Here is a 26,887-nt window from a genome sequence, read left to right as displayed (position 1 = left end):
AACAATAAACTGTGGAATGTGCAGACAGAGAAATGTGAAATGATGTGTGGTTCATGGAATCTGAATCTCTTTGTCAAATAAGAATTCTCCAAAAGGGGGATTCCAGGACAGCCATGGGGCTAAGGCCAGGCATGTTTATGTGTTTGTACTGTCCCTAAGCAGAACTCTGCCTTGGAGAATCAGACTTCAAACACAGGTAGCAATGACACTGAACAGCCCAGATATCTCTGTACACATAGTGCCTGACAGACAGGAAAGTCATTCCTGTGCTACATTTTTCTGAATGCAGTTAGCTTTACACTTACACACCCTGATTCTGTGTGCAGAGCAATGAATCAGGCAGCATATAGCTCACCCCTCTCTCAATGACTGTGACTCATTCTAACTCACTCAACCTTTCTTTGCTAGATGCACACTCATCATTTGAGAGCAGAAATAGTCACAAGTAAAGGAGAAAAATTGGAAAAGCTTTTTAAACCTATTTTTCTTAAAATATACATGGAACTCTGGGTATATATCCAAAGGATATAAAATCAAGACCTGGAAGAGATATCTGCACTCCCATGTTCATGGCAACATTATTCACAATAGCCAAGATATGGAAACAGCTTAAGTGTCTATCGACAGATAAATGCATGACAAAAATGTGGTAAGTATATACACTGGAATATTATTGACCCTTAAAAATGAAGTAAATCCTGCCACCTGTGTCAATATGGATGAACTGGAAAGACATTATGCTAAGTGAGCCAAGCATGGAAACACAAATATGACAGGGTTTCACTTTATCTGTGGAATCTAAAGTAGTCAGACTCACAGATGCAGAGAAAGCAGAATGGTGGTTGCCAGGGGCTGGGGAGAGAGAGAAATGGGGAGATGTTCGTCAAGGGGTACAAAGTCTTCTTTTTTTAAGTTTAATTATGTATTTGAGAGAGACAGAGACAGCACGAGCAGGGAAGTGGCAGAGAGAGGGAGAGAGAATCCCAAGCAGGCTTCACGTTGCCAGCGCTGAGCCTGACACAGGGCCCAAACTCATGAAACTGAGATTATGACCTGAGCCAAAATCAAGAGTCTGATGATTAACCTAGTGAGCCACCCAGGTGCCCAAGGGGTACAAAGTCTTAATTATGGTAAATGAATAAGTTCTGAAGACCAAATGTACAGCAATACCACTATAGTTAATAATACTATATTGTATACTTGAAATTTGCTAAGAAGGATTTTCACCACACATCAAAAAAGAGAGAACAAAAGGCAGAAATGATTTGGTGAGGCAATAAATACATTAATTAGTTTGATTATAGTCATTTTTCACAATATATATGTATGTCAGAACATCAAGTTGTACACCATGAATATATACAATTTTCATCTGTCAATCTTACCTCAATAAAGCTGGGGGATGAGGGGGACAATGAAGCTTTATAACATATACCTGTAGCAAATAGTGCCCTCTTTCTTGAAGACATGTTTAGTATCTCTACTTGTATCTTTGTGTAAAATCATATAACTGTGTCGGTATAAGTAAAATCATGCCCTTTCATAATCTTAAAAAAAATAAAGTAAAATATACATCAAAGAAATGTGCAAGTGGGAAAACTAATTGTGCGAAATGAAATGGATTCAGCATGATTCAAGTGCTTTTTCAGTTTTCTGGTTTCCCTAAATGTGTCTGATGATGACAAGTGCTTCATGTATGTGATCTTGTTTCCTCTTCACAACAAACCTGTAAAGTAGATATTTCCTTTTTACAACAATGTTCATCCATTTGCCTTACTTCCCTAAGTGGTGAATAGCCTATGTGTCTCTGACCCTAAATTCCACACTCTTCCCCCAACCCTTTCTACCTAAGAAGCATATCTTGGATCAGTTTTTTACATTTTAATTTAAATGTGTAGGGCCATAGGCAAATAGTTGCTTAATTAATATTTTTGGTGAATAATGTCACTGTGGCAGACAGGAAGGAGCACCAGATTGTGAATCAGGCTACTGGAGTTCTGGTCCCAGCTCCATAATTAACTGGTTTTGTGATCATAAGGAAACTATAATTTTTCTTGTTCTCAGAGATCTTATCTATTAAAGGAGGTTGGTGTCTTCACTGAAAGAAAAAGACTTAAGCTTTTGTTGTAAGGAATGTTTAATTTCTGGGTAGAGATAGGTAGAGATGTCTTACCTGGAATGGGTAGGGATGCCCTATCTGAGTGACACCAACATAAATGGGAGAGCTACCAAGACCTCCAGGGTAGTTCAGTTTGGGTCCATTCATGAGACAGAAACCACACAGGAATTTACACAAGGGACAATTTCATATAAAGAATGGCTAACTCTAAGAATATATCAGAGTAACAAGGGGTTAGCTAGTGAGAAATGAAGAGAACTCTAACAAACATAGAAAGAGCAGCTCTAAGGATCAGGTGCTACCCTTAGGGCTGAGATAGAGCACCCAAGAAGGAGCCATTCCACTTAAGGCTCCAGATCTTGTTGGAGGGCATGATTGTGGCTCACAGATTGCTGGAGAGGTCACTGTGGTGCCCAACTAGTGGAACCTGCTGGAAGTCCTCCCTCTAGGCTATCATGAAAAGCTGTTTACAGGGAGGTGTCTTGCCAGAAGTATTCTGCTACAAATGTGCACAAAGACTTCCAGGGGAAGCTGCTTGGCCAGGATGTACTGTGGAAGCCAGGTACTGGAGAAGTTCTATGCACTACAGTAGACAGATGCTAAAGAAGTCACCCACACTGCAAAAGCTGGCCTCTGGAGAAGCTTCACACCCTCCAGAGACTGGACACTGGAGAAATTGTGCTGAATCCAGTGCCAAATCCAGATGCTTGAGAAATCATTCCCAATGCAAAAAAAAAAAAAAAAGTGGGCGCTGAAGAAGTCACGGCACTGCAGTAGCACTAGAGTAGCTGCGTGCAGTGCAGGCGTCAAGTGCATAAAGAGACTCCCATGCTGCAAGAGCCAAATGCTAGAGAAGCTGTGCACCTGCAGAAGCCGGACACTGGAGAAGCTGCCTGCCAAGAGGGAGCCCACCAAGAGAGCTCACTGGAATCAGGAAGTAAACTTCATTCTCCTGAAATCTTTCTCCAGCACAACCCACCAACATAGCTTAAGCTTGTGCTACCTGACATAAGAAAATTATCTAAAGGGCCCATCTTAGTTTTCATAGAGCAAGCAAAAGGGGCACATTTCAACCTGAAATGCAGTAACAACTTGCACAGGTGGACATCAAAAGCAGTTTCGTAAAAGAAAAGATATGGGTTCGTGGAACATGATTTCTTGTACCTTAGCAATCGTTCACTCCAGAGGCAGCCAGCCAGAGTCCTGCTCACCAAACCAGGACAGGAAAGAACTTAAACATTTTGAATGTGAGTGCTTTAAGGAAGGCCTTCTGGCTAACCAAATTCTCAATAATTCCCAGTGTCTTAGCCAGAGCAGGCAGGCTTCACACAGATACATGCCGGGTCCCTGGGATCGTCTGTGATCCTGGACCATCTATTTGCTTCATCTTACAGATGACAAAACCAAGGCTCAGAGAAATGAAACAGCCTGCTTAAACTAGCTACTCTGTCCCCTGATCCCATCTCTGTCATATTCAAACAGATGGCAGAGTGGAAGTAATAAATAAACCTATCTTAAATGTTGATTTGACTGAAACATTTGCATTAAATTTGGGCTGTATGAATTGCATAGACATTGCTCATTTGCATAGAATCAGGAGATTGTTGAAAGAAATGTGTTCAGGTAATCCTTGATAGCAAGAAAATACCCAGGAGCTTATCAAGACTTGTTTTTCATTGGGTGAACTACCCTGATAGTAAGTGTGCCCTCATGCATAATCTCATTCACAATCTCTGGCAACCAGATCAGCACTTCGCAATCTATAATTACTACTATAAAAACAATTTCATTGATTCCCCCTTTATCCCTTCTCCTGTGTTTTCAAAGCTATCACTCTCCATCTGATGAGGTTATGCACCTTCTTATCACTTTACCAAAATGGGAAATCTATGCTATTTTCATTAAGTAACTAAGTGTTAGGCGATTTCCAAATCTTAAATAATTTCACACTCTTGGCAAGGTGAGAAAGAAAACTGTATTACAAAGTTTTTCCAGGATTGCTGATAATGATCATAGTAGCAATGCCTTATTAATGCAGAATACTTCATGGCTGATGATATGCTTTGCTATGTGTTAATTCATTTAAAATAAATCTTCCAAAACTTTATTTGCCAATACCCTTTTGTTTTCTAAGAAAGAAGCCTAATTTAACTTCAATTGCAGCTTAAAAATGCTAGGTTAAACATAATTCAGAAAACCTTCTAGTTAATTCCAAATAAAAATTTAAGTAATATCCACAACCCAATTATTTTATTATAAAATAAAAGACACCTCCAGAAGTCATAGATATTGAAATTTTAAGCAAATACACAATTTCCAAAATTAATCTGAGTTGCAGTATTTATGATCAAATAAAGAATGGGGGAAAAATTAGAATGTCAGAAACAGGGCATGTGGGTTTATATACATCTTCTCTTCCAGCAATGGGTCATCATTTAACTTGTTAAAGCTTTGTTTTTTTTTAATCCATGATGTGAGTGGGATTCCACGTTCTTTTATAATTTTCGATCCGCTGTAAGGAAAGAGGTCTATAGCCTCTATCTCCTCTGGCCTTTTCTAAATTCACCCCCAGTAGGGAAGGAGCTTTGTTCATTTTAAAACATCAAAGTATGAGGTATAATCCCATTTTTTATTCATTCGAAAATAGGCAAGGCACAAAATAGACACACAGATCAATGAGACAGAATAAAGAACCCAGAAATAAACCCATGATTATATGGTCAGTTAATCTTTGACAAGGAAGAAAGAGTATGCAGTGGGAAGAAAACAGTCTCTTCAATAAATGGTGTTGGGAAAACTGAATAGCTACATGTAAAAGAATGAAACTGGACCACCTTCTTACACTGTACACAAAAACAAATTCAAAATGGATTAAAAGACATAATGTGAGATGTGAAACCATAAAAATTCTAGAAGAGAGCACAGGCAGTAATTTCTCTGACATTGACTGTAGCAACATTTTTCTACTTATGTCTCCTGAGGTAAGAGGAACAAAAGCAAAAATGAACTATTGGGGCTACAACAAAAAAAGCATCTTCACAGTAAAGTAAACAACTAACAAAACTAAAAGAGAACCTACTGAATGGGAGAAGATATTTGCAAATGATATATCTGATAAAGGGTTAGTATCCAAAATACATAAAGAACTTATATAACTCAACACTAAAAATATAAATAATCTAATTTAAAAATGGGCAGAAGATTTGGACAGACATTCCTCCAAAGAAGACATACAGATGGACAACAGACACGTGAAAATATACTCAACATACTCAGCATCAGGGAAATGCAAATCAAAACCACAATGAGAGATGTCCTATCACCTGTCAGAATGACGAAAATAAAAAGAAAACACAAGTGTTGCAATAATGTTAAAAAAAAAAAAGGAACTCTTGAGCGCTGTTCATGAGAATGTAAACTGGTGCACCCACTGTGGAAAATAATATGGAGGTTTCTCAAAAAGTGAAAAATAGAACACCCCTATGACTCAGTAATCACACTACTGGGTGAAAATTACAAAAACATTAATACAAAAACACTAATTCAAAGAGATACATGTACCTGTATGTTTTTAGTAGTATTATTTACAATAGGCAAATTATGGAAGCAGCCCAGTGTCCATCAGTAGATGAGTGGGTAAAGAAGATGTGGTATAGGGGTGCCTGGGTGGCTCAGTCAGTTGAGTGTCTGACTCTTGATTTCAGCTCAGGTCATGATCCCAGGGTCATGGGATTGAGCCCCGTGTCAGGCTCTGTGCTGAGCCAGCCTAACATTCTATCTCACTTTCCTTCTGCCCCTCTCCCCCACTCACGCTCTCTCTTAAAAAAAAAATGTGGTGTATCTATATACAATAGAATATTATTCAGCCATAAAAAGAAAACCACTAGACACTAGGGTTATTTAAAATAAAATTTCAAGTTACCAAAATTAAATCAAATTTAAATATGGTTCCTTGGTTGTACTAGCCACATTTCCAGTGCTCAATACCTGTGTGTAGGTGTTGGCCACTGCACTGAAAAGCACAGATAAAAAACATATCCAACATTGCAGAAAGTTCTATTGGACAGCATTGTCTAGACTAGTGATCAGCAAACTTTTTCTCTAAAGAGCCAGGCAGTAATATTTTTGACATTGTGAATCACACAGTCTTCTTCACAGCTACTCAAAAGTGGTATGAAAGCAGCTACAGTCCATGTGTGAATGAATGATCATGGTCATGTTTCAGTAAAACTTTATTTACAAAAACAGGCTTTGGACAGAGGGCCATAGTATGCCCATCTTTGGTCTGGAGGATCCAAAGCTCCCAGGTGCTTTAGGGAAGGGACAGGGGCCACAGAAAGAATTTACAGACTAGCAGAGCCCTGGAATAGGACCAAATTACCTGATCTTGCACCCAAAGGTGATGCAGGTCCAGGAGCAACTCAGCAGACACCAGTGAAGGACCAGACTTAGCATCACAAAACAGCACACAAACTTGCACACACAGAGTCAAGTGTTCTCCATTTTGAGAAGAAGCAGCAGGAATGGGAAGAAACCCGAAAGACCAAACCCAAGTAAGACAAATGATCTAAAAGAGACTAAGTGGGGGAGACAGTGATACTGTTTGACGGCAAACATAGGTGTCACCACCCACTGTCTCAAACCCACCACTCCCTGTACCCCCATCTCTCACACTGAGGGGGTTGGAGGGGGCTCAGGAGGAAGTCTAGACCCATTAGAGAAAACAAGCCATGATTTCTTTGCATCTCTGAGGTACAGTGCAAATAAAAGTTTAACACCACAGACGAAGAGCAGGAAAGGAAATCTTTGCACTCCCTAGGAGCTCCGGTTTGAACTCATTCATCTCTACAGCCTCACCAGGGCCTCCCTGTGACTGATGATGTACACCAAGGCCTTGTGTGGAGAGGACACTGGTCTCAGAGGGAGAGAACTTGACTCCAGCTATGTGGCTTCTGCTAAAGCTTTTAACCACTCTAGGCCTCAGTGACCTCATCTGCCACATGAGAAGGTAAATCAATGACTCCTAAGTTCTTATCCAGCTCAGGAAACAATTTTGTGATTCATCTAAAAGTCATCTGGGGTTTTAGACTGTGACTATAATTAATGTAGTGAACGAGATCACATGTCAATGAATAAAGTTTTAGCTTTATTAGGAAGTTTCTACCAGGTCACTGAAAGGTTCTGACATTTTATACTTGGATAGTTATAAGATCATCTTATCACTCAAACTGTATTAGTCTGCTTGAGCTGCTGTAACAAAATGCCATAGACCAGGTGGCTTAAACAACAGACATTTATTTTCTTACTGTTCTAGAGGCTGGAAGTCTGAGATCAGGGTGCCAGCATACCTGGTTCCAGGTGAGGGCCCTCCTTCTGGTTGCAGATGGCACCTGCTTGCCATGTCCTCACATGGCAGAAAGAGAGAGTGCACTCTCTGGTGTCTATTCTTATAAGGGCACTTAATATCACGAGGACTTCACTCTCATGACCTCATCTAAACCTAATTACCCCCAAAGTCCCCATGTCCAAATACCATCACATTGGTGGTTAATGCTTTGATATGTGAGTTGGGGGACAGGGGTATACAGTTCAGTCCATAGCACAAACCTTGAAATGACATTCTGCTTAGATGCTGAGTTCCTGGAATTTTGGTCTCTGGTCACGGACAAAACAAAAGGAAATGCTCTTCTCATTACTAGGAGACTTTTGAGAAAGAAGTATCACATTGAGTCCTACCTTCTCTGAGATTCAAAGCAGAGGTGGAATGACAGAGACAGGGGGGATGACTGCTTTGATGATCAACTATCATGATAGCTAACATTTACTGGGCAGCTTACCGTGCACCAGGCACTCTTCAAAGTGTATTGTATGAATCATCTCATTTCACCCTACGATTTTATTTGACCTATGTAGGTTGAAGAGGCTGCAGTAACTTGCATAAAGTCACATAGCTAATATGAAACTGAGTCGGAATGTGATTCATTAGCAGGCTAATTCCAAAGCCTGCTCTCCTCGTCTCTACAGCCTCAGGTTGGACACAAGCAATGGGGAAATTCCTACACCTACACACAAACACACACCGCAAGATATGCTTGACCAAAATCACATGTATTAATGACATATACTAATTAATTTACACTTTATAATCGACTTATTTAACCAACCAATCAAAGTACTTTTTCTTAACATCCGGCTGAGGTCAGAATTTCAGGAATGGGAACTTTGATGAGTGGTAACAAGCAAGAAGCTATTTTGGTCTGGAGCCTTTGAAGGATGAGAAGCCTGGATAGAAGGCTGAATTTAGGAGCCATGAACAGCTAGGTATCAGACAAAGACATACATGTCTGAGGGGAAGAAAAAGGTTGGAGGTGAAAGAAGAAGCCATATTAGGAAGATGGGTACAGAAAGCGGAGTGTGCCTTCTCCGGAACTCTGTGTGTCAGACACTGTACCGAAGACGTTACAAAAATATTATCTCATTTCTCCCCCAAATTATCTTATTTTTACATCTCAATTTCTCATTTTTATTTTTAATTTTTCTTTACTTTTTGATTTTATTAAGTTTTTTATCTTAATTCCAATATAGTTAACATACAGTGCTATATCAGTTTCAAGCATGCAAATAGTGATTCAACAATTTTATACATTGCTCAGTGTTTGTCATGAGAAGTGCACTGCTTAATCCCCATCACCTATTTCACCCACTCCCCACCCACCTTCCCTTCTGTTAACCATCAGTTTGTTCTCTATAGTTAAGAGTCTTTTTTTTTTTTTTTTGGTTTCTCTCTTTTTTTTCTTTGTTCATTTGTTTCTGCCCACAATTATCTTTTGAAGCAGACTTTGTTACTCCCATTTTGCAGCTCTTGAATCTTGGGGATATTAAAAAGCTACCTAAAGGGGCGCCTGGGTGGCGCAGTCGGTTAAGCGTCCGACTTCAGCCAGGTCACGATCTCGCGGTCCAGGAGTTTGAGCCCCGCGTCAGGCTCTGGGCTGATGGCTCAGAGCCTGGAGCCTGTTTCCGATTCTGTGTCTCCCTCTCTCTCTGCCCCTCCCCCGTTCATGCTCTGTCTCTCTCTGTCCCAAAAATAAATAAACGTTGAAAAAAAAAAAAAAGCTACCTAAAATTATATAGCAAGTAAGTAGCCTACATTTGAACAACAACAACAACAACAACAACAACAACAAAAACTGTACTCTGTATACAGCCTCCCTAGACAAGGTTTATATACATTTACCTTATTGCCTAACATACCAAAGTCAGTTGCTAAAACCTATCTTTGTGCCAGCCAGGTGCTCAAGGTTGGTCATGCCTTGCTGCCAAGATTTGATATATGGCTTATGTTAAAACATGACCTCACATGGGGAAACACTCAAGAGAAGCTCAAAGAGTTTAATGGTCTAGTTCAATTAAAAATTGATGAATACCCAGTTATCCTAGCCATCAATTAAATAGCCTCATAATTGAAATACTGATAGGCATTTGTGTCCAATATGAAGCCGAATGAGAGCACCAGCTTGGTTACTTGATGGTCAAGTACACTAAATGGCTAGAGCTGGGCAACAAATTTTGTAAGTGCAGAGTTCCCCTACCATGTGTTTTTCCATCTTGGTTGGCATTTTGGAGGGGATCTATGATCTTACAACCAGCTAGATAGTTGTTTTTTTGTTTACTGAAGATCTCCTCAATGACTGATAATTAACAGTTTACCTAATAACAGGGTCATTTGCTTTGATAGTCCTCGGCTGACTTTGGGACCTTCTGTATTTGTCCTCTTCATTTACATCCCTCTACTCATCTCTTTTCCATAACCTTTCTGACCTCTAATCAGTGAATCTTTGCTTGGCCTGAGCAACTTCCTTTCTCTCTTTTTCATGGGTATTGTGCCCACAAATCTCTTCTTCCTATCAGCTTCCTGAGTGAAGTGGGATGAGGTGAGTGTGATGTGGGAAGGTGTTGGTGAGGGGAATTGGGGGCCAGACCCCACACAACCTTGAAACCAGACCAAAGATTTTGTCTTTCCCTAATGACAATGGGAAACTATAAAAGATATTAAAATTTTGTGGGGGAGGAATGAGTAACATCATCATCAAATATGTACTTTCAGAAGATCACTCTGGCTACAGTGTGGAGAATGGATAGTCAGAGATGAGGTGGGTTTTGCACGCTAGTTAGATGGCTACTGCAGCAGTCCAGGTGGAGCCTGACGATATCATAAACCAGGGTGGTGGTGGTAGTAATGGTGGAGGAGATGGGGAATAGATATTTGAGAGGTATAGAAAGTAAAATTAATGGTATATTTCATGAAGTTAAAATAATGAAAGGGAAGTCAAGGATGACTTCTAGGTTTCTGGTATGACTAGCTGGATGGATGAATATGTCATTCACTGAGACAGAAAAATATGAAAGCAAAATAAGACCAGCTGTGCCAAACTCCTTGCCATTTCTGAAATGCACCATGCTATTTCATGCCTCAGTACTTCCAACACTCTGTTCTCAGCACTTGGAAATATGCCGTCTCCCTTCCCTTGCTTTGAGGAAATTGTGTTGTATTTAGTAGCACACACTCAGTGCCTAACACAACACCTAGGTATAAGAAGTTAGGACAAGTATAAAATTAGAGTATAAAGTCCCCAGGATTGCCCTCACTTCTTGACATTAAGCCACACTGTTGACCTTACTAGCCTAGCCAGCCCCATCCTAAAACTTATATGAATGTAGGTGGCCCCCAGTATAAATACACTGTTAGACTGAATAGATTGTTAAATCCAGTATGACCCAAAGGCCTCAAGCAAACAAAGATACTCTTATTAGGCATAACTTTCCAAAGGCTCAGATATTGCCTCCCAGAAGTCAGAGGCAGAGGCCAGAACTTCTCTTTGGACCATGCTAAATTCTTTAGCACACAAAAGTGCATAGTAAGCTCTCAATAAATGTCAAATAAAGGAATTAAGAGTTGGGTTTTACATTTTCTGGATAAATGTGATCTTACTTTATCTTATTTCATTTTTTAAAGCAATTCTTTTTTTTAAATTTTTAATTTTTTAACACACACACACACACACACACACACACACAGAATGCACATGTAATTAGGGTAGGAGCAGAGAGAGAGGGAGAGAGAGAGAATCCTAAGCAGTCTCTTCACTGTCAGCATGAAGCCTGATGTGGGCCTCAATCCCATGAACCATGAGATCATGACCCAATCTGAAATCAAGAGTCAGATGCTCAACCAACTGAGCCATCAAGGCACCCTGATGTTACTTTAAAATAGAAACTCCTAGAGAGCTGCCTCTGTGCTTCCTCTCTATAGAGCTTAGCACAGTGTTGTGTAAAAGTTATTAGTCCATGATGGTTGCCAGAGGGAAGGTGGGGTGGGAAAATGGGTGAAGGGGAGTGGGAGATACAGGCTTCCAGTTATAGAATGAATAAGTCGTGGGAATAAAAGCCACAGCATATGGAATATAGTCAATGGTGTTGTAATAGTATTGCATGGTGACAGATGGTAGCTATACTTGTGGTGAGCATAACATATAGAAAAGCTGAATCACTATATTGTACACCTGAAACTAATGTATCATTGTCAATTGTACTCAAATGAAAAAAAAAATGTTAAGAAATCAGTAGTCTTGGGGTGCCTGGGTGGCTTAGTTGGTTGAGCGTCCAACTCTTGATTTTGCTCAGGTCATGATCCCAGATTCATGGAATTGAGATCCACATTGGTCTCCATGCTGAGTGTGGAATCTGCTTAAGACTCTCTCTCTCTCTCTTCCCCTCTCCCCCACTCACACTCACTCTCTCTCTCTCTAAAACAAAAAAATAAAAAGAGAGGAATCATTACCCCAACCCATGTTCACAGTAGCATTATTCACAATAGCCAAAAGACAGAAGCCACCTAAATGTACCTTGACAGATAAATGGATAAGCAAAATGTGCTATATATGTATAATGGACTATTATTCAGCCTTAAAAAGGAATGAAATTCTGATACATGGTATGATATGGATGAACCTTGAGGACATGAGGTTAAATAAAGCCAGACACAAAAGGAAAACTACTATATAATGCCACTTACATAAGGTACCTAGAATAGCACACATATAGAAACAGAAAGTAGAATGGGGGTTGCTAGGGGTTGAGGGGTGTTAGGAATGGGGAGTTGTTTAATAAGTACAGTTTCAATTTTGCAAGACCATAAAAGTTCCAGAGATGGATGGTGGTAATAGTTGTATAACATTGTGAATGTTCTTAATGCCACTGAACTGTACACTTAAAAAGTATTAACTGGTAAATTTTATGTTTCATGTATTTTATAACAATTAAAATAATTTTTAATGGAAAAAGTTCTTAACCCAATGTAATGTGAAATTCACTGACTGCTTATGGGGATGAGAGGAGTCAACTAAAATACCAGTGGTGATGTTTCTGGAGAAGGCTGTGATAAAGCTACAAAGCCTAACCCCTAAAGCTCCCCTAAGCACACACTAGACTCCTACAAGTCACTGGGTTTGGGATGGTTTGCACATTTTTGATTGCCTCACATTTATGCATGTCCCAATACAGCAATTTCAGCACAATCTCATGTTACCAGGGAGAAATGACCTTCAATATGCAAAGTCCACGGCTCTCCAAAGCACACAGAGAAATACAATATTTAGTTTCCTTCCCATACTTTATAAGAATTTTCTTCTTTAAGAAAACAAAACAAATAAACAAAACCATGAGAAAGTAAACTAGGACTTGCAAACCTGCATTTTTCCTTTCTGTTGCTTTTCTGCATATACAGATCTTTACTCAACACAGCTACTAATATTTTGCTGTAAGTCAGAGTGAAATTGTCCAAATGCTTACAGCAGATACACTGTCTCATCAAACCTAGTAAACGAAACACCTTATTTGGAATAATACTCTATTATTTTCTTCACTATTTATTTCTACCTCCAGTTAAAAAGACCTTCATCTGTCTATGCCCAGCTCTCCACATTTGACTTATAGAAGGTAAATCCTTCAGCCTTCAAAAGTAATGGTAATGAGTTCAACAACTTGTGGGTAAAATGCTTAAAATTCCCTGGAAGAACTGTGAGCTATAGCTTCCTATATTAATTCATTCCCTTCTACAAATAATCATCGAACAGTACTGAACCAGGCCCAGTACAAGGTGCTAGTAATATGGTATGGGAGTCAAGCATCCAGACACTGGGGTCAGACTGCATGAATTAAACTCTGGCTAACTGTGTGATCATGCGAATCTTTCCAAATATCAGTTTCCCCATGTTCAAAGTAGGGATAGTCATACTACTTGTTCTTTTTAGAGTTTGAGCTGTACTAAATCAGATAATGTACATAAAACTCTTATCACAGTTGCCAGCACACAATAAGCATCCAGTACATGTTAGATATTGTTACAAAAGTGCATAAAATTCAACTTTTTCCTTCAGGGTTTTGACAAAGAGCTTACATGTTTCTTCCTTATTCCTCTAGGTCAGGAATTCTCAAAAGGAAGGTGTACTGGGAATAAATAACTTGCAAAAGACATATCTGATAAAGGACTGTTATTCAAAATATCAAAGAACCTTAAAATTCAACAATAACAAAACAGCTCTATTAAGAAATGGGCCAAAAACCTTAACAGACACCTCACCAAAGAAGATATACAAATAACAAAAGCATATGTCATCTGATAAGATGTTTCACACCCATATGTGATCAGAGAAATGCAAATTAAAACAACAACGAGGGGCAACTGGGTGGCTCAGTTGGTTAGTGTCCGGCTTAGGCTCAGGGTCATGATCTCGTGGTTTGTGAGTTTGAGCTTCTCTGCCATAAGCAGAGAGCCCGCTTCAGATCCTCTCTCCCCTCATCTCTCTCTGCCCCTCCCCTGCCCAATCTCTCTCTCAAAAATAAATGGATTAATAAATAAATAAACATTAAAACAACAGCAACAATAAGATACCACTAGACCCTTTTAGAGTGGCCAAAATCCAGAACACTGACAACACCAAATGCTGGTAAGGATGTGGAGCAACAGGAATTCTCATTCATTGCTGGTGGGAATGCAAAATGGTACAGCCACAGGGAAGACAGTTTGGCAGTTCCTCGAAAAACTAAACATACTCTTACTGATCTGGCAATCATGCTCCTTCATGTTTACCCAAAGGAGCTGAAAACTTACATACACACAAGAACCTGCGAACAGATGTTTATAGCAGCTTTATTCATAATTGCTGAAACTTGGAAGCAATCAAAAGGTCCCTCAGTGGGTGAATGGATAAATTAATTGTGGTACATCCAAACAGTGGCTTATTATTTAGTACTAAAAATAACCGAGCTTTCAGGCCATGAAAAGACATAGAGAAACATTAAATATATATTACAAAGCTAAAGAAGCCAATCTGAAAAGTCTGTATATACTATGTGATTCCAACTACATGACATTCTGAAAAAGGCAAAACTATAGCGAGAGGAAAAGATCGGTAGTTTCCAGGGGTTGAGGGTTGGGGAGCAGGATGAATATGCAGAGCACAGAGACTTTCTAGGGTAGTGAAAATACTCTGTATGGTATCCATAATGATGGATACATGTCCAATGATGGATACATGCTTGTTCGAGCTCAAAGAATGTACAAATCCAAGAGTGAACCCTAATGTAAACTATGAATTTTGGGTTATGATATTATGAGTCGGTAGTTAATCATTATAACACATGTGCCACTCTGATGGGAGATGTTGGTAAGGAGGTTATGCATATGTGGGTACATGGAAAGTATGGGAAATCTCTGTACCTTCCCTTCAATTTTGCTGTGAATCTAAAACTGCTCTAAAAAATAAGATCATATATATGTATATACATATACACATTATTCATATACACACATATGTATGTGTGTGTGTGTGTGTGTGTGTGTGTGTGTGTGTGTGGAGAGAGAGAGACAGAGAGAGAGAGTGCAGTTGCCATTCACCACACACAACTGATGCCCTGTCAGAGATAAATTCACACTTATCCACCAGTTTCCAAAGCACCTATTTCCTTCCTTCCCCATGATAATGAGATTTGGGAGACCGAGGATCCCCGCTTTAAATCAGGAATTGGTATACTATAACCCACAGGCCAAATCTGACCCAATGCTTATTTTTGTAAATGAAGTTTCATTGGAACAGAGCCATAGCCATTCTTGTGTGTATTGTTTGTGGCTGCTTTCTCACTACAATGGGCAGAGTTGAGTAACTGTAACAGAGATATTATGACCCATCAAACCTAAAGTATTTACCATCTGAGGCTTTACAGAAAATGTTTACCAATTCCCATTCTAGATGATGATGATGATGATGATGATGATGATGAAGAAAAGCCATGTCTGCAATTTATGGAGTAAAAATAACTCTTAGAGTAATATCAACTCTATTACACAAATAAAGACACTGAAGCCCAAAGATATCATGTAACACAATCAAAGTGACAGAGATAATACATGGCAGCTAATATCACTCCAAAGTTTGTGCTCTTAACTTAGTAGTGCCATACCTATATAACGAGTGACTGCTGTCGGTATCCAGAGCATTAGCCATTAGGGATATAACGGTATATCTTATTCTAGGTAATAAACTGAGTCCATTCTAGATAATAGCAGACCTTAATTCTGTCACTGTTTATTGGATGTTTACCACAAGTACACTTTTTCCAAGTTTACCCACATTCTGGGGTCTCCATCTTCATACTTTTTCCAACAGCTGCATGTGCAAATGGGGTAAGTAAGGTGCACCTTTTTTTTCCTTACGAAGATTCATTGCTGTTCATTGGACTCTAGGCTCATTGTTGGGTTCCAGTTTCTTGCCTGCTTTTTCCTTCAGTCTTTTCCCGCTCAGTAAATGCTCATGATCCCCCATATAGAGTCACCAGATAAAATATAGCACATTAGTTAAATCTGAATTTCAAATAAACAACAAATAATTTTCAGTATGGTAAATTTTGTGTTACATGTGTGTTACCACACTTAAAATAATTTTAATGGAAAAAAAATTTTCCCATAGAATATTTAGGACATGTTCAGGATGTCCTATATTTGTATTTGCTAAAACTGGCAACCTTAACCCAATCGCTATATTTTGGTAGCTAGAAGATGAATTATCCACTGCAGGGATATTCACATAGGACATTTACATAGAAGGCCTTGTGGATTAGGAAAAAGAATGCATGATTTCTTGTTAGAGGATGTGTATGCCAGGACCACTGGGCAACATACCTACATTTCAATGTACCTACATTTCACTCCCATGAAATGGGAATAATAGTATCATAGTGGCTGGGTTTTGTGAAGACTCAATGAAATGTTGTATTGAATAACACTGGGCTTGGTAGAAAGTAGTAATCATTGTTTCCTTTCCAAGTAAAATTTGTTATTTCATTTTACTTATTCCCTCTAATAGTTCACATTCAGTTCATATTCTTCAATATGCCCTCAGCACAGCCCAGTTGGATTCTGTCCCCAAGCTCCTTCCTTTCCAGCATCTGACAGAGGAATCTCACTGATCATTAAAGTTGATTTAAATATGAAGTACACAAAATCATCTTTGGTTTATAAATTCCATAGAAAAAAATTAGTTAACCAAGTTAGGTTGCGATCAAATGAAGGATATTCTATACATATATTCCTGGGAGTTCCCACAATAAATTTTAATAGCTCACCACCTGTAATAGCTGCTCTGATGGCCACACTTATTCAAATTTCATCTTTACATTTGATAGCAGCAAATACAAACTCATTTAAAACAAAATTTCTTGACGAATAGAATTTTTGTCCTCTTTGTTCACTCAGCAAATGCCAGATCCTTCTTATTCTAAGATCTCTTTCAGAGACTGGAATTTTAGTTAGAGCCAATGCACTTTTCATCTGTTACCTTATTGGAAAGCAAGGACAGGATAAAGTAGCATGAAGGAAGGAAAAAAAAAAAAAAGAAAACCCAACTTAGCCAAGTAATCCATGTAAACAAATTGGAACCAAATTGTTCACCTCCTAATCTTCACTTTCGAGTCTCTACCTCTAGGCTTTTAGCAACCTAGTTGCTAACAGTTCACGCAGTTCTTCAAAATGCAGACTAGAGAAAATAATAAGTTTTCTGTCTGCAGGAGATGCTCTATGTCAGAATATGCTCACGGAAAGCCTCAGTCCACAAAGGTGTTTATTCCTCATGAATCTTCCCAGCTAAATCTCTTCGCTAAATTTCTTTGTCAGGAACAAAGCCTAAAGCCCCCTACTCTCCATTATTGCCTATCATTCTTAATATTTTCACTTCTCCAATCAGGAAGAAAAGAGAAAAAGGAAATTGAGGAAATCGAAGATATTGACTATTAGAAATAAAAAATAATAAGTCACTGCTGTTAGGGAAGAACCTGAAACCAAGGGCACGCTTGTCTCAAGTTGTTGGTCTGAATAAATAATACCACATAAGAGCCATTTTGCTGGAGTCTCTTGCAAGTGAACACTTTCCATAGGATTTAGGCCTTAAACAAATACATTTGAATTCTAACGTATAATCAGAAGAAACTAATGGAAAACATTTACAAACTTCTTCCCTCCAGGTAATAGTTCCCAGCTCACTTTAGAATTCTAAATGAAAGCTGATGACTATTCTCGTACAGACTGATTTTTGAAATGGCTTTAGATCCCAAAGACATGAGTCGGTCCAAGGGCTCGCTGCTCCTACTTCCTGCAGGGTATATGAGCCTCTGATCGCTGCCTCCGGTTCTCTCCAACCACGATTTCCATACACCTGTCGTTCACAGTAGGGGAAAAACTCACTACTGTATCTCACCTGAAAACGAACAGAGCCTGAAAAACCATTCTCTGCTACTAAGAAACACTGGGCCACAAACAGATGAAGAAATTTAAAAAGGAAAATGGGGGAAAGGACACAAGACCTGTTGTCCTCTGGTTTGCACTGCACCTGAGAACAACACGGAACTTAACTCATGAGACTAAAAGAAGAGAGCAGGGCCGCGGCATGAATGCGGAAGTTATTATCCCCCAGGAACTGTGATTTGCAGGGTGCACTGTCAGGTGGCACAAGCCCGTAAATCACTCTCCACCTGTCCCATAGCCTACCATGCCAGATATATTCCTTTGAAATAAACTATCTCTCATGCTTTCTTTTTCACCTCTTTGTCTCCCTCTGAGGAAGAAGCTGGACATTGAGCCATAATCCCCCATTATTGTAGAATATGATACTCTGGTAAAAGTCACTAATGAAGCCCTAAGGGGATCCAACACGAAACAATTAAGTTGTGATGGGGGTGGGCAAGCAGAATGTCTGGAGCCACACCGGGGAGACCTAAATTGTCAGGGCTCACTCCACCAGCACTGACGCCTGAAGGAGGGGAGGGGCTTCAGTGGAAAACAGATGGCAGAGGTCACATTCACTCACATCACGTCTGTAAAGAGTCTGCTCTGCTTAGCTGGGAGATGGGCAGGGGTTGAAATTGGGTGGGGGCTCACCTCTATTTCCCAACACCCCTCAGGTCCTCATGCAGCTTTCTGATGTCCTTTTCAAGCCACTCAAATGGTTCAGGTCCTGGAGAGACTAGAAGAATATGGTTAAACATGGAATCAGGAATTTGGATAGCTAATAATTGGCACCCCTTTAAACCAATATTCTTTTTTAAATATCTATTTATTTTTGGGAGAAAGAGTGTGCAAGTGGGAGAGGGGCAGAGAGCTAGAGGGAGACAGATCTGAAGCAGACTCTGTGCTGACAGCAGAGAGCCTGATGTGGGGCTCAAACTCACAAACCATGAGATCATGACCTGAGCCAAAGTCAGACACTTACCTGACTGAGCCACCCAGGCGCCCCTAAACCAATATTCTTTAAGTACTTTCTTGACTTAGAGTACAGACTACATGCTATATCAGGTAAACCTAGAGGGAAGACATGTGGGGGTGTCCTCAGTGCCTCAGTTACATTCCTGAGCAGCTCAGCTCTGGTCAGGACCTCACCCATGTGGACAACTAGAGGCACAAAAATACTCTTTTAACATTCTCTATCTCCAAAGCCTATCCAGTGGGTGGTCCCACACTGCCCCTGCCCCTGACACTGCCTACCCCACTTGTCCAAGCATTCCTTCCAAATGAGTACAATCTCTGAGAACAGTTCTTGCAAAAACCTGTGTTCTTTCTTATTTAGTGCCCTGTAATACTTAGTGCCCCTTCTCAATTAGGTGCTTGGCAGGAGGCAGAAGCCCCCCCATCTCTGGTTGAACAGCTGGCTATGGATTCTCACAGGCCCTCACCCTTTCACCTACCCTTGACCAAATGCTGCTCAGGACTGTTCACCCCCCATACCTCTTCTCTTCAGATTTTGAGCTGATCCAGGAGTGAAAATCCCACAAAACGAGCAAATACCCTAATATGCCAGGGCTGAGGTTGGAGGAAAGCTGGCTGAAGAGATTTGGGCCTCAGCAATTTACAAAAAGCCTGGAATCTGGTAAATGTTTACTGAATGCTTGTTGAATAAAAATACATTAATGGATAAGCCACCGGGGCATGGGATAAGGGTGATAAGCTGTTCCCTACCTGCAGGTATAATTGGAGGTACATTCATTTATAATTTGGCTCTATCTTTCCTCATTTTCAACAGTTACAGCTGATGTTGAAGTGATGTTATTTTCACATATGACACTAAGGAGTGGCACTGAATTAGAAAACATGAAACAGACTTTCTGTGTCTTCCCATTTGTATTGGTCTCACGCCTTTGGGTAGGCGGTAATACCCAGGTTTACAAGTGATGTCAGCCACCAAATCCTCCTATCCACACTATCTATGTCAAGTTGCTCTTGCTACTGACATACGAATCTGAGAAAAGGGCAGGTTTAAACTTATGCTGATATTAGGCAAATGAGTAAACCAGCCACCACCTATGTATCCAAACACCCCTCAGGTGTAGCTTTCCTGTTAGCTCATCAGCCCCGGGCTTATGCCGAAGTGTGGATCACCTGGAGTGGGCTTCATGATTGCTTCTCCTTAGATGAGACTTAACATCCCTGCTGTGTGAACATGTGGAGTTTCTGACAAAGGTGTTCACGAGAGAGGAAATACACCACAGGGCAGCGCAAAGTTGCTTTTGGATGGAAGGAAATTTGGAATAAATGCAACATGAGACAGAATTATAAATTGACTTGGACTGTTAACCCAAACTCAGATGCACATATAAAGAACAATGATAACTGATTTTCATAATTACAACCCAGAGAGACTGCAAAATACTAAATTATCTTCAGAATCTTCAAATAAGAATAGTGTGTTTGAGCATGGGATAAATGAATTAATTTATCTGTTTCAATACATTTGAATTCTTTGAAAAATCATATTCTACTTATACAATGGCAAAATTTTATTAACTGTAATAGCTGAGTAACTGGACTATATAAATAAAATTCTGCAAAAAAGAATTGACTGATCCCTGGTTCCCCATATGGGAGAAGGAGGTGAAATTCACAGGACACCCTAAGCTTATTTCTGGTAGGGGAGAAACTCAATCACAATTATGAAAGTCTACTGGTGAGATACAGAGGTAGGAACATTTTGTTGAGATAGAACATTTTTATGCCTTTATAGGGCAGTTTTCCAAGTTTTCCTTTGGTCATGACTTGAAGCATAGGTGAAATACTAAAGAATTGACTATGCTATTACTTTATCTACCTCAGATGTTTTTCTAGAACTTCCCCTTCATACGGTTCTGTCTCCTATTGCCTGACTCAGAGGTCAAATCTCAATGCACAACCTGGCTCAAAAAGACGATCTGGTCAAAGAAGACTGGTGAGTCCTTAAGCTAACAAATAGTGGGCAAATTAGACACTTAGTGAGAAATGAAATTGTAGATAATGATTTAGAGAGCAATTGGGAAGTTGGCCGGAAAGTCACGATGGACCATATTCAAGTGGAAACTATGAGCAAGCAGACAGCCTCGTGGTAGGGTTATAAATTTATTTAAACTATAATTCCACAGTGTAGAGAAAGTGTAGCTTCCTCATTTGATTTGTAACTCCTTTAATCTTCTTCATGAGCCCCATTGACTGGGCAACAAAAGGAACAGAGCAAAATAAAACAAAACATCTTAGACCATTTCTTGGCTTGAAGTAATAATTTTGACATTTCTTTAGGTATTACCCAGTATTTTAGAATTTTATTTCTTTCCCCTCTCTATTTCAATATGGCATGTGGGTCTATGGGGCAAATAGGGATTAAGTGACTTCATGGCTTTGAAGGAAAGAGCCCTAAAAGCCATATGATATCCCGTGTCTCTTTTCCTCCCCACAGCCATGATCCTGAACATTCAGTCACAGCTGGAACTGCTGGCATGCACCACTGCCATTAGTAGGTGGTATTACCTGTGATCTGATCTCTTGCATCTTGGACTGTGGCTGGTGGCCCTCCATCTCATGTGGCCTCACTCTGTTCCTGCTGATTTGAAAGGCCTGTGACTCCCATTCATCTGCCACAACATCAAAACACTCTTGCTCAGAAATAGAGCCCAAACTCTCAGTTTCCTCTGTGTTGAATCCACACCACTGGAGCACCAAAAGCAAACAAGAAACACTAAAGCATCAGATAAGCCTGTCTCTTCCACCACACAACACCACCAGGACTGCTTTGAGGAAGCTGTCCCAGAGGTGACGTGGGAAGTGGTTGCCTTCTGGAGTCCCAGGTAGGGGTACAACAGAACTCTCATGGCATTGAAGACTCCAAGTTACCTAGATGTTCCTAAAGCTACCCACTGTCCTTCAAGGTTGGCCTTGAGGCTGAGATAAGAGGAGAACAAAGTAAGTGTCTGGTATCTCCTTTCCTCCACCTCTACCTCTCTCCTTTCTCCCAAGGTCCTTCAGGCCAGAAAGAGTGGGGTTTTCCATCATTTCACCTGCATCGGATCATCCTTCCACCATTTCTAGTCAAGCCTTGGGACATGGCTAGGTTAGATGGAAAAGGTATCTCCATGCCCTGCAAGGAGTTCTATGATCTGACCCAAACAGGTTAACTCCTGAAATTCTGAAGGCGTTTAGAAAATCTTCCTCACCCAAGCCCCGGTTTCAGAACAACTATTTTCTCACAGGACAAAAGATTTCATGGCTGAGCCTCAGAGGTGGAGAGCTACAATGAACATGATTTAAGAGGGGAAATAAAACATATCAGTTTAATGTTTTTGCAAATAGTATCCGCACTACACTATAGAGACTACAAAATATAATTTTAAGGGTGAGGGACATGGGGAGAAGTGAGAGATGGAGATACAGAAGCTCGGAGAAAAATTAAGTCTGTTATTGGTAGAGCACTAAAATGAAACACATGGACATTTTACTAGAGCCATTTATGTTAGAGAAAACTCTCCAGTTACCATCTCCCTGAGGCCTCCTTTTGTTTCTTTAGCTTTTCCTGAGCCCCTATGCTTGTGTACAAATTTTTAATTACTCAATTTAACTTGAGTGCATTTCTGTTCCTTAAAACCAAAATACGTGCACGAACAAGAGCCTTCAGTTAAGGCTTTCATACTTCACAATGTGTATGCTGAGCAGATGAGCATCAAGTCTCACTTCCTGTTTCCCGTAAAGGTCTTTCTAATCCATCCCTCCACCCAGCCCCAGATCCCCAGCGTCACGCCCCCAGATCACTGCCCCATCACCCTGGCTGGCCAGCCTGACTCCAGGCCCTCTGCTCTCTGCTATCCTCCAACTTTTGCCCCGTTAGTCATCCTGAAACTCCACCTTCACCACATCCACTGCTGTTCAGAGATGTCAGGCTTCTCCCTCCTCTCTGGTTGGTTGGTTTTGCCCCAGTCGGGTTGTTGTTGTCTCTGCCCTTGTCAACTAAGCCAAATGCTTTCTTTGCTCACCATGCCTCCAGTTTAGTCTGGCCCATGAATAGGAACACCACTGTCTGTGCCTTCTCTCATGTTTTTTGCATGTCCTGAACAGATTTGTGCTCCTCTCCACTGATCATTCAAATCCAGCCCATTTTTTTTTCCAAGCCACTGAAGTGGTTCAAAGCAACTTATTTTCTGTTTCTCTGAACTGTCGGTTACATTATGCCATATCGTGCTACTTTAGGGCTTAGTTATATTCCATCTTTGAATAATGGTAATATCAATGGCTAATATTTATTGAGCACCTTTTATGGGGAAAGTGTTTCACAGGGATAGCTCATTTGATGCACACCATCCCTGTGAGGTGAGCACTAAATATGTATGCCTGAAGATGACGAAACAGAGTCTCCTCTGCAATTTGAAAGCTTGCCTAAGGTTATACAGCTGGCAAGTTGATGTGGGCAGGGTTCGTGCTGAGAAATTGGACTCCAGAGGCCATCCTTTCAGTTGGTATGGCTTATCACCCCCAGAGAATTGCTCCTTCTGACTTCATCTGTCTTCATCTCTCTCCCCAACTACACTATAAACATCTATATGGCAAGGTCATGATTTTGTGCTCTCTGTCCTCCTACACAGGCACATAATAGACCTTTGAATGGCACTTCTTATCTCCTCCCTAACTGTCCTTTCCTGTTGAGTCATCATTTTTCAGATACAGAGCAATGTGACCTTCATAGTCAAGGTTTGCTCATACTCTGCTGAGGTTAGGCATTTCTTCTCTCTTCCTGTGAAAGTTCTATGAGCCCCTGCATGGTTAAGGTGCCGACCACCAAAGGTAGGAGGCAGCTGATATCTTCATGGAGACTCCATTTTCTCTCTGCCTATCTTCCAGGCCTGACTTCTGATGTCCCAGGATCTTGGCCACCACCTGACACCCTCTTGCATTGCACAGTCACACAATGTTCCTAAATCCACCTTCCAGACACCTGTCCCAAAGGATTTTATAAATAGGACTGTAGCCCGTAGGAGGTGGTCTCAGGCCAACTGCCCTGCAGCTGGGCCTTTTGAGCAGTGTTGAAAGGAGACCCCAAAGATCCTGCATTAGAATGCTCAGCAGCCCTGTGATTTATTTGGAAAGAAACCAGCTGCCCCAGCGAGAGTGGAGAAATGTGTGGTTTGCTAACAGATTTTAAACATTAGAGCTTAGGACTTCAAAGCGAGTTTTCCCAAGGGGATTTCTCTTCGCTGTCCTAAATGAGAAGCTACAAGCATTTAGGACTGCCTTAAGATGTAGTGAAGTGAGGCTTTGAGGCTGTCCACGTTTGTCTTGGGTCTTTGTAGATGGTGTGTGGGAGCTCCACAGACCTAGGCCTGGCAGGAGAAATCTTGGCAGTGGCCACTTTGTGGTAAGAGGACTTAGCAGGGGTGGGGCTGGGGGGTGCAACTGGCTCATTTCCTCCCAACAAGCCATGTTGTGTCTCCCTTCTTCTCCTGGCAGCATGCCATTCTCTCCAGAGCCTCTGCCCCTCACCCCCCTCTCTCTTCTCTCTCTCTCTCTGTCTCCTTCCCCTACCCACCCTTGAGAGGAAGAAAAGAATGAAGCACATTCAAAGGGGTCCCCCCAGTCCTTCAGAGTGCAAGCTTCTTGTCATACTAAGGTCAGACTGCAGCCTGGGAACGACACAGTCACCCATGACGTGACAAGACCGTTTCAAGAACCCCTTTAAAAGTCTTGTTGTTTGTTTAAATCTTTGCCCACAGCTGCCTGTTTAGGAACTCTAACAAAAGCACCATGAAATCCTGTTTGATCTCAGCCATATTCACTCCTTAGCCCCCAGGACAGAAGAGTGGAGTTTGGTTCCAGATGGGGGAAGCGTGGCTTTTGTGATTGCCACAAATATCACACGCTTTCCCTTCCAGACATGCCAGGGAAGTGATAGGACAGGGAGGCACTAAGGAAAGGTAGGGCCATGCTTCCCTAGCCTGCTCATGTCTCTAATCATCCATTCGTCTTGCTTGCAAGGGACCGTGAGGGGCTCTTGCTCTACAGGCCTCTATTAGGCAGCAGGGAAGGGGAGTTCCCTCCTTCCTGCCAGGTGGGGGACTCATTTCTACACCTGGCCTTCCTGCGCCTGCTTCAAATTGTTCTTGGACCTGGCCCATTGCCTGCAGAGAAAAAAGGTGAGGCAACATCACTCGACCCCCAACTCCCTAAAGCAATAGGGATGAACTTTGCTCTAAGAAAATGTGATTCCTGGAAATTCAGGTTTGTGAAAAGTAAGATTTAGTCAGGGATTGGGTAGGTGTTTCCTTTTACTTGGGAAACATCAAAGGATGCCTTAAAATAGTGTCTCTTATGTGAGGGCACTTGAAATACAATCTGATTCTTAAGAATTTGATCCCAAATCAAATTCTTGGGACATGGATCCTATACAGTTTTAATGGGAACAGGGAGACTCATTAACTACATCTTTGCAGTGTCAAGATTTGGTGAGGAAGCAAAAGTTTCCAGGACAGAAAAAGATTCATTAATGAACTGACCATTTTTACAATTAGTTCCCATTTAATCATAACTTTCCATCATGCTGGTGTCTATTCTCACATATGGTATCAAGATCTTTGTTCGACCCTCCCGTGTGGTCAATAATACAATGCAAATCAAATGCAAATTGATTGCAACAAAGTGAAATTGCATATCCTGCAAAAGATGCGGGCTTTCATCTGACTTGGATGAGGGACAATTTGAGCTTCAAAAGAGACTGATTTAAATATCAGAGAATTAAAAGAGACCCTTGGGAGAATGAGCCAAGTCCGTTAATATTTTGGCAAAAACTGACCCTTTCAGTAAGTGTGTAGCAAAAATCAAATGTGAAGAAAAGGAGACCTTAGCGTTTTGTCAGTCAAGTTAAGCCAAAAAAAATTGACACTTGATTCATTTTATGATTCCAAAAATTAGCAAATAATTACAGCTATAAGATTCTGGAAAATAGAAGATAAACTTATTTTTAATGTTTCATTTTTAACAATAGAATTCAACCAACACCTAAAAATACCATTTATGGTAAAATTTTCGTTCTTAAGTGATTTCTCCTTTAATTTTTTTTTTTAATCTCAGTTATCTTCAAGAAATGAGTCTCTCCCATGGTTCCTTGCCATTTCATGTATATTATTTGATTTAATATTCACAGTGACGCTATCTGTTAGACTGAGTAGCTGTCCGCACCATTTTACAAGGAAGAAAATTGAGGCCCCAAAAGGGTGATTTGAACAGCACCATGAAGTTAGTAAACATTAGTTTCGCTCATGTAAACAATGCAAGTATTCTTATTGACTGTTGGCTACATGGTTAATAATATTAGGCATATCTGAACCCAGACCTTTAGACTCCCAGGGATTTCTTTACAGACAAAAATAGCAAATTGTGTCATACCCAACATTTTGAGTACTTACTACCTACCAGGTACCACCCTAAGTGTCTTACGTTCCTCTCATCTAATCTTTATAATAATCCTATGATATGAATACTGTGCTTTATCCCTATTTTACAAAAGGGGAAACTAAGGCTCAGAGAGGTTAAGTAAGTTGCCCAACATCCCACAGCTGGTAAATGACATTTCAGCTAGAATTAGAATTCACGTGTTTATCTATCTTGGTGCTCTTAATTGACACACCACAGTGCCCTTTTCCAGGAATAGATTTATTCCAGAGCGAAGCTCAGGATCTTTGTCTTTAACAGGTATAGGACAACCACGCATTGTGTAACACATTACATCTCAGAGGGAAGTTGCCTGGAACTCTCCTCAGCTGGTTTATAAAGGAGAAGGTAAAAGAATGGGACACGGGATACTTAAATTTTACAAAGTTGTTCAAGAGCAGGGATGGCAAACAGGCTTCTTCCACAGAAGATGGCAATCTTCTTTCATCAGC

General features: G+C 40.5%; 1 long non-coding RNA gene across 4 annotated transcripts in view; it reads left to right on the top strand.

The window, feature by feature from the left end:
- Positions 1-26,887, top strand: part of LOC147578490 (uncharacterized) — a 56,876-nt gene that overhangs the window by 4,661 nt on the left and 25,328 nt on the right. For 3 of the 4 annotated variants that reach the window (XR_015255240.1, XR_015255243.1, XR_015255242.1), the window contains exons 2-4: positions 21,424-21,926; positions 24,984-25,141; positions 26,697-26,783. This is a non-coding gene — a long non-coding RNA (uncharacterized LOC147578490). The remainder of the gene's footprint in view (positions 1-21,423; positions 21,927-24,983; positions 25,142-26,696; positions 26,784-26,887) is intronic. The other variant, XR_015255241.1, reaches the window with a different exon arrangement.

The sequence above is a fragment of the Puma concolor genome, chromosome C1 (assembly GCF_028749965.1).
Source record: "Puma concolor isolate L17-30 chromosome C1, mPumCon1.1.hap2, whole genome shotgun sequence".
In the NCBI taxonomy this organism is placed as follows: domain Eukaryota; kingdom Metazoa; phylum Chordata; class Mammalia; order Carnivora; family Felidae; genus Puma; species Puma concolor.
Note: the sequence above shows the minus strand (reverse complement) of the source record. Positions and strands in the feature narration are given on the sequence as shown.